At 39.0% G+C, this 13,836-nt stretch overlaps 1 long non-coding RNA gene across 1 annotated transcript in view; it reads right to left on the reverse strand.

The window, feature by feature from the left end:
• The window catches only part of LOC148136871 (uncharacterized), a 45,828-nt gene extending 36,665 nt beyond the window's left edge, over positions 1–9,163 (reverse strand). Inside the window, exons 1-2 of the long non-coding RNA XR_015754359.1 lie at positions 9,002–9,163; positions 8,753–8,851 (exon numbers count right to left, since the gene is read on the reverse strand). This is a non-coding gene — a long non-coding RNA (uncharacterized LOC148136871). The remainder of the gene's footprint in view (positions 1–8,752; positions 8,852–9,001) is intronic.
• Between the last annotated feature and the right edge of the window lie 4,673 nt (positions 9,164–13,836).

Here is a 13,836-nt window from a genome sequence, read left to right on the forward strand (position 1 = left end):
AGAATTTTTTTTAATATTTTACCAGTATATTGTAGCATTGCAATGTTGAAAGTGGACTACTACAAACAAATCAGTGACAAAGACCCAGCGAGGTCTGATTTCAGTGATATATAGTAAAAATAGGGCCCAATATGGAAGCAATTGCTAATAATTATTTGTTGTATCCTTTATCGAATAGGTATGCAGGGAATGTACTTTTCCTTTTAAGCTGTCAAATTGTGGTTAACAGTCTTTAAAACCATTGTCGTAGTTTACAACCCTGTCATGTGATTTGAATACAGAAAGTAACAATGGTGTAGCTTCTGAAGTACCCGGAGATGAGCAATGAAGAAACAATAGTGGAAAAGATACAGAAATATTGTCCCAAAATTGGTAAATGTCTCATTGTTAGACATTTCTGAAGTGATTTTTAGATACAGTGTAGGATTGCTGTTTTCCTTCTCATTATTGGCTAGATTCACAGCCATTATAGAGTCTTTACAGCTTTGGTTTGAATTCTTGGATTTGACAGTACTGGCAGTCCACGGTCATGTATTGAGAATTTTGGAGACAGCTCAGTCGGTTCTATGAAACAGGATGATGCGATTTGTTGATGCAAGGGAACTGCTGTTGCTTTCTCCAAAATTCAAGACTCTTAGCAACATTAGGACACTTGACAGCAGGGCTGGAATGCCTTTATTTTGAGATGGGGCAGCTACAAGTATTTTGCATCAGTATTTACTGTGAAAAAGGACATGGAAGATGTAGAATGTAGGGAAATAGATGGTGATATCTTGAAAAATGTCCATTTTACAGAGGAAGAGGTGCTAGATGTCTTGAAACGTATAAAAGTAGATAAGTCCCCAGGACTTGATAATGTGTACCCTAGAACTCTGTGGGAAGCTAGGGAAGTGATTGCTGGGTCTCTTCCTGAGTTATTTGTCATTTGCATCTCTGGCTTGTCCTAGGATGGATGTGTTGTCCCAGTCGAAGTGAGTAGAGAGAGGGTCATGTCGTTTTGTGGCTAGTTGATGACCCTCTCTCACTAGTATCCTTACATACAGATAAGGAAGGACGCCACTTCGACTGGGTCAACACATCCATTGTAGGACAAGCCAAAAGAGATGCAAATGACAATGATTTCAGCAGAATTCACACACTAAGCACCTCCAATTAGTGGATTATTCCAGACCATTATTTTCAGGGGTTTCATGGCTTATGTACATTATCAGTTGTTTTTTTGCAAAAACACAGACAAGCATCATTGTAGTAATGTTCCTTCCAACATGATGGTTTTGCTCTTTTCTGTTTGAATCTTTTTGTAATGTGGCTCTTTGTTTTGTATGTCTGAGGTATTATTTATGACCAAAACCTTAAAAATCAACAGGAATTTTCCTGTCTAGTTAAAACCTCAGACAATTTTCAACAACTGTTCTATAGTATATCTAAATTGTCCACTACAAAAGGAATGGCAGGCATGTTAGGCAATAATAATGTCTACTTCTTTAAAAAAAGCCAAATAAACCCCTATATTAAAAAAAAACTATCAGTGAAGCAAATGGAACAAGTAGCCTTCTGTCACCAAACCCATTAGCTTTCAACTCTTACACCTTAAATCACAAGCTTTGAGAATTACAATCTCACTTTTTGCTGTCAAGATTCAGAATCAAGAGTCCAATCAGAAATAAAACTATTTCACTCAAACAACTTGAAGGTGTGTCTACATATTTACTGCTGTTTGCCATTCTTCTTGGCCAGAAATGATTTAAATGTATGAATTATATTTCAAGTGATACAGTATTTTTCTCAGCTTCAATAACAGCAAACCATAAGATGCTCAAGTAAATTGACCATATAAACAGATGTACCACATCAATTTTAATATCAGTGCTTAGAGATGGAAGAAAGTGAGGACTGCAGATGCTGGAGATCAGAGCTGAAAATGTGTTGCTGGAAAAGCACAGCAGGTCAGGCAGCACCCAAGGAGCAGGAGAATCGACGTTTCGGGCATTCCTGAAGAAGGGCTCATACCCGAAACGTCGATTCTCCTGCTCCTTGGATGCTGCTTGACCTGCTGTGCTTTTCCAGCAACACATTTTCAGCTTAGAATCAGAGATGTACATCACAGAAACAGACCCTTCACTCCAACTCATCCATGTCAACCAGATATCCTAAATTAATCTAGTCCCATTTACCAACACTTGGCCCATATCCCTCTAAACTCTTCTTAAGCATATACCAATCCAGGTGCCTTTAAATATTGTATTTGTACCAGCCTCCATCACTTCCTCTGGCAGCTCATTCCATATATGCCCCACCCTCTGCATGAAAAGTTATCCCTCTGGTCCCTTTTAAACCATTCCTCTCTCACCTTAAACCTATGCCCTGCAGATTTGGACACCACCATCCCAGGAAAAAAGATCTTGTCTATTTACCCTATCCATGCCCCTCATGATTTTATAAACCTCTCTAAGGTCACCCCTCAGCCTACAAAGCTCCAGGGAAAATAGTCTCAGCCTATTCAGCCTCTCCCTATAGCTCAAACCCTCCAACCCTGGCAACACGCTTGTTAATCTTTTCTGAACCCTTTCAAGTTTCACAACATCCTTCCTATAGGAGGGGGACCATAAATGCACACAATTATTCCACCACACTTGTTTGGAGGCCATCCCTACTCCCAACATCCACAAGTCCTTCATAGCAAAAGGATAAACAAGCCCAACACTTTTCTGCTGAGGCAATCACAAGCACAACTCAGCCATTCAAATATCTGATTTTTTTACACGTTGAAGGAACGCCTCAAAATTTGTTTAGTTCTTCCTTCTTTAAAGACTGATTAATTTCTGCACATCGCCTAATCCTACACGTAACTGGAGAAGAATTCAAAGAATCGAAAACAAAAATGAATGAGGTTGAAACCAAGTTTATTGTGTCATGAATCAATCAAGAGTGTGCTGATAACTGAGTATTACTATTCAACAAACCATCACAAGTGTGTCACTACCAATTAAATCACCAAGATAATCCATTTGACCGATAGAGCAAAAGCAATTCATAACAGGTTTCATCATTAACAGGAAAATAACTGTTTATTGGAAACAAACATCCTTCAACAACTCAAAAAAATGGACTACTAATTTATTACTATGTGGCTTAAGTTATACCCCTTTAAAACGCAAAATGCAAACAATTACTCATTCATATACAAGAATAAAAAAACAGGTTGACAAATATCATGGGTGAAAAAAATATTGATAGGTGAAAACAAGTTCTGTAGTTCAAGAATCCAGACCACAGAGCGGAGAATTATTTCTTATAGTTATAGAGCCATAGAGATGTACAGTACCGAAACAAACCCTTCGGTCCAACTCCTCCATGCCAACCAGATATCCTGACCTAATCTAGTCCCATTTGCCAGCACTTGGCCCATATCCTTCCAAACCCTTCCTATTCATATCCCCATCCAGATGCCTTTTAAATACTGTAATTGTACCAGTCTCTACCACTTTCTCTGGCAGCTCATTCCATACACACACCACCCTCAGTGAAAAGGTTGCCCCTTTTATCTCTTATATCTTTGTCTCCCCCCCTCCCCCCCCCCTAAACCTATGCCCTCTAGTTCTGGACTCCTCCACCCCAGGGAAAAGACCTTGTCTATTTATCCTATCAATGCCCCTCATGATTTTATAAACCTCTATAAGGTCACCCCTCAGCCTCTGTCACTATAGGGAAACTCTTGGTTTTAGCATTATGACAATATTTCTGCAAAGACTGATCGCTGATCTTTGAATCAATAGCTGAGCAGGTGGACCTTTAATTCTTTCTTTCAGTTTTTTTTTGTCTTTTCACTCAGAGTATGATGCTTCTTGTTTCCAGGCTCTGCATGTCTTGAGTGCACTGTGCTCACATATCTAACTAAACACAGATGAACCAATCCAAAAGCTATCCTTAGTCATTATTCACCTCAAAGACTCCTGGTTCCACTATGTCTCAAAGTATTATGCTCTGACAAGTAACAAGTTTGTATGGCTAACGTGTACATCATATAATCCCACTCCACCTTCAAGTTGCAGAAGAAAACTCCTGAATTATTTTTAGCCACACCGCAGTGCCTGACCTCTGCTATCCAGCTTGTAATCCAAAAGGATACACTGCAACTTCACATGGAATATCTCCAAGTCCAATACTGAGTACTCTGCCTTAGAAACAGACAAAATAGAAGTAGGGCCTTTCAAGCTGGTCTGCCATTCAATATTATAATTGATCATCTAAATCAGTATCCTTTCCTGCTTTATCCTCATATCTTTTGATCCTTTTAGCCACAAGAACTATATCTAACCCCTTCTTGAAAACATTCAATGCATCAACCATTTGTGCGGCAAAGAATTAAACAAGTTCATGATTCCAAGTGAAGAATTTCTCATCTCTGTCCTAAATGGCCTACGCCATATTCTTTAACTGTGACCATCAATTCTTGACCCTCCGGCTATCAGGAACACCCTTCCTAATGTTTCCTATCTAGCCCTGTTAGAATTTCATAGGTTATGATGATATTTATGCCCCTGGCCCCCATCTTCTAAACTCCAGTGAATTTCGTCCTAACTAACCGAGTCTCCTCTCATACTTTAGATCTGCCAGTCCAGGAATCTCTCTGGTAAACCTTGTCACACTTCCTCCATTGCCAGACATCCTTCCTCAGTTAAGGAGAACACAACTGCACACAACATTCCAGGTGTGGTCTTATCAAGGCCCCGTACAATTTCAGCAAGATAGCTCTGCTCCTATACTCGAATTCTCTCACCATAAAAGGACAACATGCCATTTGTCGACTTCAGCACCTGTATGCTTACTTACAGTGACAAGGTCTCATAGCATCTCCCCCTTCCTCAATCTATCCCTATTTAGATAATATTCTGCCTTCCTGTTTTTGCTACCAAATCAAAGTGGAAAATATCACATTTCATCTGCATGCATTTTGCCACTCAACTTGTCCAAGCATCTCTCTATAGTTCACCCTCCCTTCCAACTGTGTCACCTGCAAACTTGGAGATATTGTACTTAGTTCACTCACAAGTATTGTAAATAACTGGGTCAAAGCACTCATCCCTGTGATAGCCCATTAGTCACTGCATACCACTTGAAAGAAAGACCAGTTCATTCCTATTTTGTTTCCAGTCTGTCAAACAGTACTCTATCATTTCAATACACTATCCTTAGTCCCATGCAGTTTAATTTGACATGCCTTTTCAGTAGGTGACAACATCTTTCATAAACCAGAGTTGAAAAATCCCTACAGAGGTTAGAAAACCAATGAAATCAATAAAAACGAACAATGACTTAGTCCAACATGTTTCAAACGTCTGACGAGCACATTTGATATTCTCTTTCAAAATGCTCCAATCAACAGCAAATCAGTCACTGGCAGTAATTCACTCCAATGTTGAATCTCAAAAAACATTTTTACAATCCCAGCTACATTTGAAAAGATGTTTCCTTTCCATTATTCAACTGGATACAGTATAAAATAGATTTCCAGTATACATCGTAAAGATGACTTTTTTGGACAGTGGACAAAAATCAATGGAGAAAGATATCACGTTATACGAAAGCAGCTGTGAAAGAAGGGGTTACAATTATAAAAAGCCAAGATACTGCGTTTCATTGATTTGTAGCTACAAAGTTACCTTACTTAAGCAGTGGGGTAGGATGCTAGACTCAATCAACAGAGAGAAAAAGAGAGAGGGGGAGAATGAGGGCGTGTGTGTGCATGCGCGCACACATGAACATGTGTCTGGGCCACAGATAGTCCGTTGATTGGTTTTTCAATTGAGCAGTTCATGCGAGCTCAGCAAAGTAACAACTTTGATTGTAACAGTTGCCTTTGAACCAAACCCTGGAAACAGGAGAAGCCTGCAAAGTAAAAGCACCTAAATCTCACTCTCCTCTCCATTTGTGTGAAATAACAGAAAATCACCTGGTAGCTGTTCTCTCACCATTTTTCTGTCAACTATTCTCTGAAAATTCCCTTGCTGAAAGAAAAAAAAAGGGATTAAACCCTTTCAGTGGGACCAAAAGTGTGAATCCTCAAGCAGTGAATTAAAGTCTGAGAATGAGGATAGCCACAATCTCATGTGATTAGCAAAGAATTGGAAAGAGGTGGGGAAAAAAAAACCCCATCTGAACTGGTGCCAGAACATTTTTCCTTCTTATGCACACAGAAAATAGATAGCAGGATTGAGTGTATGGGTGTCAGGGTTAGAGTAGTGATGAAGGGCTCCTATCCAAAACGTTGATTTTCCTGCTCCTCAGATGCTGCCTGTTCTGTTGTGCTTTTCCAGCACTACTCTAATCTTGACTTTAATCTCTAGCATCTGCAGTACCTACTTCTGCCTTGAATATAGGTGTGCCTGTTTGTATTTGTAGAAATTTTAAAAAGGGGGCAGAGTTTGAATTAAGTCAGCAAATCTTTTCTTTCTGGCTGCTGGATTTTGTCATCAAATGTTTTTTCCTTGTTAATGGAAAACTTAGTGTGCATATTCTTTTAATCTGAATTGGACAATTTGGTGGTTTAAATTTTCATATTTGTGACAACTCTGGAAATAGTGAGGCTTGGTTTCCAACACACTACCCCAGTAGGTCATGACAGTATCACAGATATGCTTGTAACGAGCATTTCTGTCACTTCAGTCATAAAGTCATGCAGCACGGAAAAATACTTTTCAATTTAACCAGTCCATGCCATCCATAACCCAAACTAAACTAGTCCCACCTGACTGCTCCTGGCCCATATCCCCACCAAGCCTTTCTTATTCAGTTATCCAAATGTCTTTTGAACAGCGAAATTGTACCCACGTCCACCACTTCCTCAAAAGTTCATTCCACGCAAACCACCCTGAGCAAACTTTGCCCCTCGTCTTTTTTAAATTTCTCTATTTTAACTTTTAAGAAATGTGCCCCTCATCTTGAAATCCCCCATCCTAGGGGGAAGACAACTACCATTAACCCTTTCTATACCCCTCGATTTTCTAAATCTCTAAGGTTGCCTCTCAACCTCCTATGCTTCAGTGAAAAACGTCCCAGCCTTTCTTTTTAACTCAAACCTTCCATACCTGGCAACATTCTGGTAAATCTCTTCTGAATCCACTCCAGTTTAATATCCTTCCTATAAACTGGGTGACCAGAACTGGACACAGTATTCAAGGAGAGGCCTCACCAACGTCTTGTACAGTCTCAACATGTCCCAACTCCTATACTCAAAGGTCTGTGCAATGAAGGCAAGCATGCTAAATGCCTTCTTAATCACACTGTCTAGAAGTGACAGAAACTTCAAAGAATTATGTACCAGAACCCCTTGGTCTTGCTGTTTTACACCATTACCCAAGGCCCTAACATTAGTTGGAGAAGCCATACGCTTGTTTATTGAACCAAAATGCAATATCTTGCATTTATCCAGATTTAACTCTGCCATTTTTCAACCCATTGACCCATTTCATAAAGATCCTTTTGTAATCTTAAACCTTCTTCACTATGCCACCAATTTCAGTGTCTGCAAACTTACTAACTATGTTCTCATGCAAATCATTTATGTAAATAACAAAAGAGGACTCAGAACCGATCCTCGTGGAACACAAGTGGTGACGGGCCTCCAGTTCGAAAAGCAACCATCCACCACCGTTTCTGGACATCAAGCCAATTATGTATCCAAAGTGGCATGTGCATCCTGAATCCCATGGGACCTAACTTTACTAATTAATCTACCATGCAGAAACTTATCAAAGACTTTCGGAAAGTCCAAGTTGACAATGTCTACTGCTCTGCCCTCAATCCTTTTGGCAGCTTCTTCAAAAACCTCAATCAAGTTTGAGACACACAATTTTCCTTGCAAAAACTATGCCATCTATCCCTAATAAATTTTTGCTTCTCTAGATGTCCATAAATCCTAACTTGTAAAATTACCTCCAACAATTTACCACAACCAAAGTCAGACTCACAGGTCTGTAGTTCCCCAGTTCCTCCTTACAACCTTTTTTAAGCAAAGGTACAACATTAGCCACCCTCCAAGTCTTCAGGCACCTCATCCGTGGTTATAGATAATACAAATATTCCTGCAAGGCGTCTCACAATTTTCTCCCTCAGTTCTCACAACATTCTGGGGTTCATTAGATCAGGTCAACCAAAGTAACAAGTTCTTCTGAAATACAACGAAATGAGCAAATATATTCAACCTAATTACAATCCAAATGATAGTTATACATTTTCTGGTGTTCCTCTTTTCACTGGTTTCATAGTTTCCTCTCATCAGTTTAAAAACTAACAGGAGACATTTTGCGTAGAATTCTACTTCTGCAAGCTAAATAAAACATTTCAGAAATATTTAGGCATATGCTTTGGTATCTTAAGTGCACAAGGCTATGAACCAAGTGCTGAAAAATAGGATTTGAACAGATCGTGGTTGTCTTTGACCAACATATACTCAATGGACCAAAGGGACTTTTCTGTGCTGTAGACTCAATGTTGCTCGAAGACTTACTTGTGCAATTGAAGTTATGGCTGTCTAAAACCAACAGTTTAAGCTAAACTCAGGAAAAGGCTGTAGTCAGACAGAGAGGGAATTACAACATGACAAGGAAAAGCTATAGCAGCTAAGGAAAGAAACAATGCTGCTTAAACAGAATAATCATAACAGTGACACTAAGGAGCAATGTTCTGATATCTAGATTGCCAAGAGTTATTCCTCCAAGCAACCTTTCCTATCAACAATAGTATGACTTACTTTTAACAGATAATGAACTTTCGCCAAGGAATCAAATTTGCTCATCCAAATGTACATCAGCCCCCTACAGGTTGCAGACTTAATAAATCTGCTTACAACCTAAAGAATAAAAATTCAACTGTAAGAAAATAATGCAAGCTTCACAATCACAGTATATTCAAAGCAACACCATCTAAAATTTAAGATACTAAAAGACATGATACTTAAACTTGGACCAATGAAAATCTTGCAATTATGTAGAGTTCTCACCTGTAGAATTTACAAAGAAAAAACTGCAGAGTGTTGCCTGGTTAATAAACTTAATCAAATTGATGAGGTGGTCACCTTTTCATTTGATCATGGACAGAGAATTTTCCTCAAACAAAAGCAGAAATTGCTGGAGAAACTCAGCTGGTCTGATAGCATCTGTGGAGAGAAAGAAGAATTAACATTGAGTCCAGTGACCCTTCTTCAGAACAGAACTTTGTTTTTCTAATAAAAAGGATTATTCATATGTTTAGTAATTTATAAACAAGCCAGCCAATAAATTTGTAGCTAAAATATTGGCATTCTTAAGTCAATGACTCAATAAAACTAGTTTGGATGAGGGACAACTACACTTTAAAATACACATTGGTCAGATAGATTTCTGAGTTTAATTTAATGCTGAAAACCGAAATAAAGTTTAATTTTGGTACAAAGTGCACTCCAGAGATAAAATTTTATTTCTTCACAATGAGACCTCAAAGTTTCAATTTTCCAGTTGGTTTCTCAAGTACATTAAAGATTTAAGTGTCTGAAGTTCTTTAGTGCTATCCACAGTTGAGATACTTTCATCACAATGATTTTTTTGAACAGTAGACTGGACTGAAACTCTTTGGAAATTCCATTGTTTTAGGTTTTAATAATTTTTAATTAAACTGCAATTAAAAATATTCCCTTCAAAACACTTTTTACTATTTGGTTCTGTTACTAGCAGAACCACAGAACTGTTCTAGGCAGAAGGGCATTCAGCCCGTCATGCTTGCACCAGTTCTTTTCCCCCCTCCCCATATCCTTGCATACTATTTCTATCCAAATATTCATCCAATGCCTTCGCAAATGCCTCAATTGAACCTGCCTCACCACATTTCCAAACAGTGCATTCCTTACGCCATGCTCAGTGTGAAAGAGTTTTTTTAAGGCCTTTCTTGTCTTATTTGCACATCGCATTAAAGCAGGAAAAGGAAGCGATTATTTCAAGCCTGTTATATGGCTTTAAATTTGACTTAACAAATTCAGTGGTCAGTAACTCCCACAATAACGTGGATTATAACAATTCAAGAAGGCAGTTCATCATCTTTTCAAGGGTAACTAGGGATGGACAATAAAAGCTGGCCAGCCAGAGACAAGAGAATAAAAAATGAGTTGCATACCTTGTATTGAAATAAAATGAATGTAAAATGAGACTTACTGATTATAGGTCACAACCATGTTGCAATTTGATGTCTTGTGATTTTCAGTCAATAATAGAAACGGTATCTTCCCACATGCACTTCATACCTACTCATTCTCTTCGAAAATTATTGCCTACTGTAAAATTCACTCTGCCTTTGTCACTCATCCACTTATCTCCTCTCTCCCAAATGCTGTCATATCTAACACTCCATCTATCGCTGATGCACTTATTCTGATCTTCCCTCTGTACATTGTTCTTCCTTCCTCACAGCTCCACATCTCAAACAGGGATGAAACAGCTGTCATAGCAGGGGAGCTGACTAACTTGGCTTGTACTTACCAGACTTCAAAAAATGGAGGGGGTGGGGTGATGTGACATATATAGAATTGATAAAGGTGGATGTTGAACAGATCATTCTCTTTGTGGGACACACAGTCTTGAACAAGAGGTTATAGATACAAATGAGATGAGGAGAAACTATTCTCAGGAAGGTTGTTTATCTGTGGAACTCACTACTTGGAGGCAGAATCAATCAATCAACAGATTCAAGAAAGAAAACTGTTCTCTTTCTGGTGAAAAGCAGGATAAAGAGCAATGAGGTGCACACAGGAAAATGGAATTGAGACCAGGATAAGATCAGCCATGATCACGTTAAATGGCAGAGTGGGCTGGAAGGGCTGAATTCCTTACTCCCACACCCAATTCCTATGTTCCTATACACTCTTATTATATCCAACCCCAACAAATGAGTCTCATGCGGCATGGTGGTTCAGTGGTTAGCACTGCTGCCTCTCAGCACCAGGGATCTGGAATCAATTCCTCCATCGGATGTTTGCACATTCTCCCCATGTCTGAATGGGTTTCATCCTGATCTCCAGTTTCCTCCCGCAGTCCAAAGCTGTGCAGGTTAGGTGGATTGGCCATGCTAAATTGCCCATACGGTACCCAGGGATGTGCAGGTTAGGTGAATTAGCAATGGGAAATGCAGGGTTACAGGGATAGGACAGGAGGTTTTGCAAGTCACGGTGGCACAGTGGTTAGCACTGCTGCCTCACAGCACCAGACACCCGGGTTCAATTCCCGCCTCAGGCAACTGTCTGTGGAGTTTGCACATTCTCCCTGTGTCTGCATGGGTTTCCTCCGGGTGCTCCGGTTTCCTCCCACAGTCCGAAAATTTGCAGGTTGGGTGAATTGCCCACAGTGTTAGGTGAAGGGGTGAATGTAGGGGAATGGGTCTGGGTGGGTTGCTCTTCGGAGGGTAGTGTGGGCTTGTTGGGTCAAAGGGCCTGTTTCCACACTAAGTAATCTAAATCTAAAGTCAGTGTGAACGTGATGGGCCAAATGACCTGCTTACACACTGTAGGGATTCTATGATACAGTGAAATATCCTTATTAATTTACAGACTTAAATGTCAAATGATTACTGTTTTAGTGCATGACTGAAGGAGTGCTACATTACAAGAGATTGGTTTAACATTTCCAAAATAAATAATGTTCACTTCCATAGGTCGAAATCAAAGGGCAATGCCAATCAGATTAAAGAGAGTTTGCTTGTTACTGTAATCAATTAAATACTGCTGATGCAGATCTATTCTTTCATTTGTTGATTGCAAAATGTTATTGTGTACAAATTGACTACTGCATGCAGCTCCATAAGTGACAGTATTTCAAAGACAAGAATTGGGATCCAAGTATTTTTTTTGATTGATAAGACAAATCCATTAGTTGCAAAAAAGCTTTAGAAAGCCCTTGGGACAAAGAAAGCATTACATACATTTTACATTTGATTAACCCTTTTATTTTTGTCCTTCAAGGTCTCCCTGCATCTTTTCTTACACTTCATTCTCTCTTTACTGCGTTGGCATAAGGTATAAGCAGCCAAGAAATAATTTAGTAGAATTGAGAAAACGTATGCACCACTTGATTAGCAAAACCCAATGCCCACTGCTGTACCCCTGCTGTAACATTCCATGTTTTCAAAATGCAGCAGAGACAACTCCATGCAAATCCATCCTCTCACACAACTCCATTCCTCCCAGTATCAGACTTTTAAAACAACCAGCATAATTTAAAATAATTTTACATAGTAATGCCTAAATTAAGACCTTTCAAGTTATCCACAAATACACAATACATAATGAAAAGCTAGCATAAGTGTTCAGCAAATGTAATTAGACTATTGGCTTTTATTTAAATCAGAATGGAGTATAAAGTAGGAGTCTTGCTAAATTAATCAAGGCACTAGACAGTCCAGACCTAGAATACTGTGAACAGTTTTGGTCCCCTCATTTAATGAAAGATGCAGTGGCTTTGGAGACAGTCCAGGGAAGATTCACTAGGTTGATCCAGGTATGGAAGGATTTTATTTAAGGGAGGTTGAGCAAATTGGACTTTTACTTGTTGGAACTTAGAATATTGAGAGGAAACTTTATTGAACCATTTAAGATTCATAGAGACTTGAAAAAGGTAGATGCAGCAAGGTTGCTTCCTCTGATGGGAGAGTCTACGGCAATGAACATCACTGAATAGGGGGTCACACATTTAAGACAAATGAGGAAATTCTTCTATCAGAGGATATTGAACCTATGGAAGTATTTACCATGAAGGGCTGCAAGATAGATTTCTAATCAAAGGAAATCAAGGGTTATGAGAATATGGCAGGAAAGTGGAGTCAAAGATTACCAGACCAGTTATGATTTTATTGAATGGCAGAACAAACTCATTGGGCTGAATGGCTTGATTCTGCTCCTACATTTTGTGGTCTTACATACAATCTCAAGATAGTAAGAACAAAAAAAAGGTCTCTCTGATATCAATTTTGGACATCCAACTGGCCCAACAATAAAAGATGTTGACTAACCTGGGTATTTTCAAAATTTCTGTTTAGAACTGGTTTACTAGCGCTTGCAGTATTATCTCTTAAAATCATTTTGAAAGGTATTGCCAATACCCCCAAAAGCCATTTTGCAGGAGCAAAGCTCCAAAAAGCCTTTTGCCTACTGTGGTGAATTGGACATACAAAATCAGTCCAAACACATCAGCAAACGGCCAGCATTCGATTTTGCACTAGGTGCTAAATTAACAGGTGTGACCAAGTACAAATAAAATGGCTCCATTGTCTCAATTGTCTTGAGTATACTGGGGAAAAAAAATTAAAGTTTTTATTATAAATTGGCAGGCTTTTTGGTTTGGTCCCTATCACTGACACAGAATATTAAATCTGCAAGCATCACTATTAGATGAAATCACAACTAGGTTTTGCTGTCATCTTAATCTGGGAGAACTCACTGTTTAGCTTCACACAAAATGATTGGCCGCTGGCTTAACTAGTGGAATAAGCAGAACCAAACGTCATTGTCTTAGGCTTATTTGTAACCAGAGAATGTGCATTTCAAAGATATTTCAAGACAATTCTGCCTTAATAATGTCAAAGTAAATGGTGCTTTTTATCGGCCAAATACCACAAGTTCCTGAGAGAAAATCTAACATTGACAGCAACACAGCTGATGTAAACTTGCAAGCTTTGATATCCCTGGTAGCCACGGGACACTTTTTTTAAAGCTGGGATTTTCCTAACCACTATTGTTAGCAATTTGTGGAAATTTACTTTGGTGTCACCAACTTAATCATATTACAGACAAACCTACATCAAAACAGCATTAATTTC

Source organism: Chiloscyllium plagiosum, unplaced genomic scaffold, assembly GCF_037043375.1.
Source record: "Chiloscyllium plagiosum isolate Xiang-an unplaced genomic scaffold, Cpla_swu_hap1 HiC_scaffold_44, whole genome shotgun sequence".
Classification (NCBI taxonomy): domain Eukaryota; kingdom Metazoa; phylum Chordata; class Chondrichthyes; order Orectolobiformes; family Hemiscylliidae; genus Chiloscyllium; species Chiloscyllium plagiosum.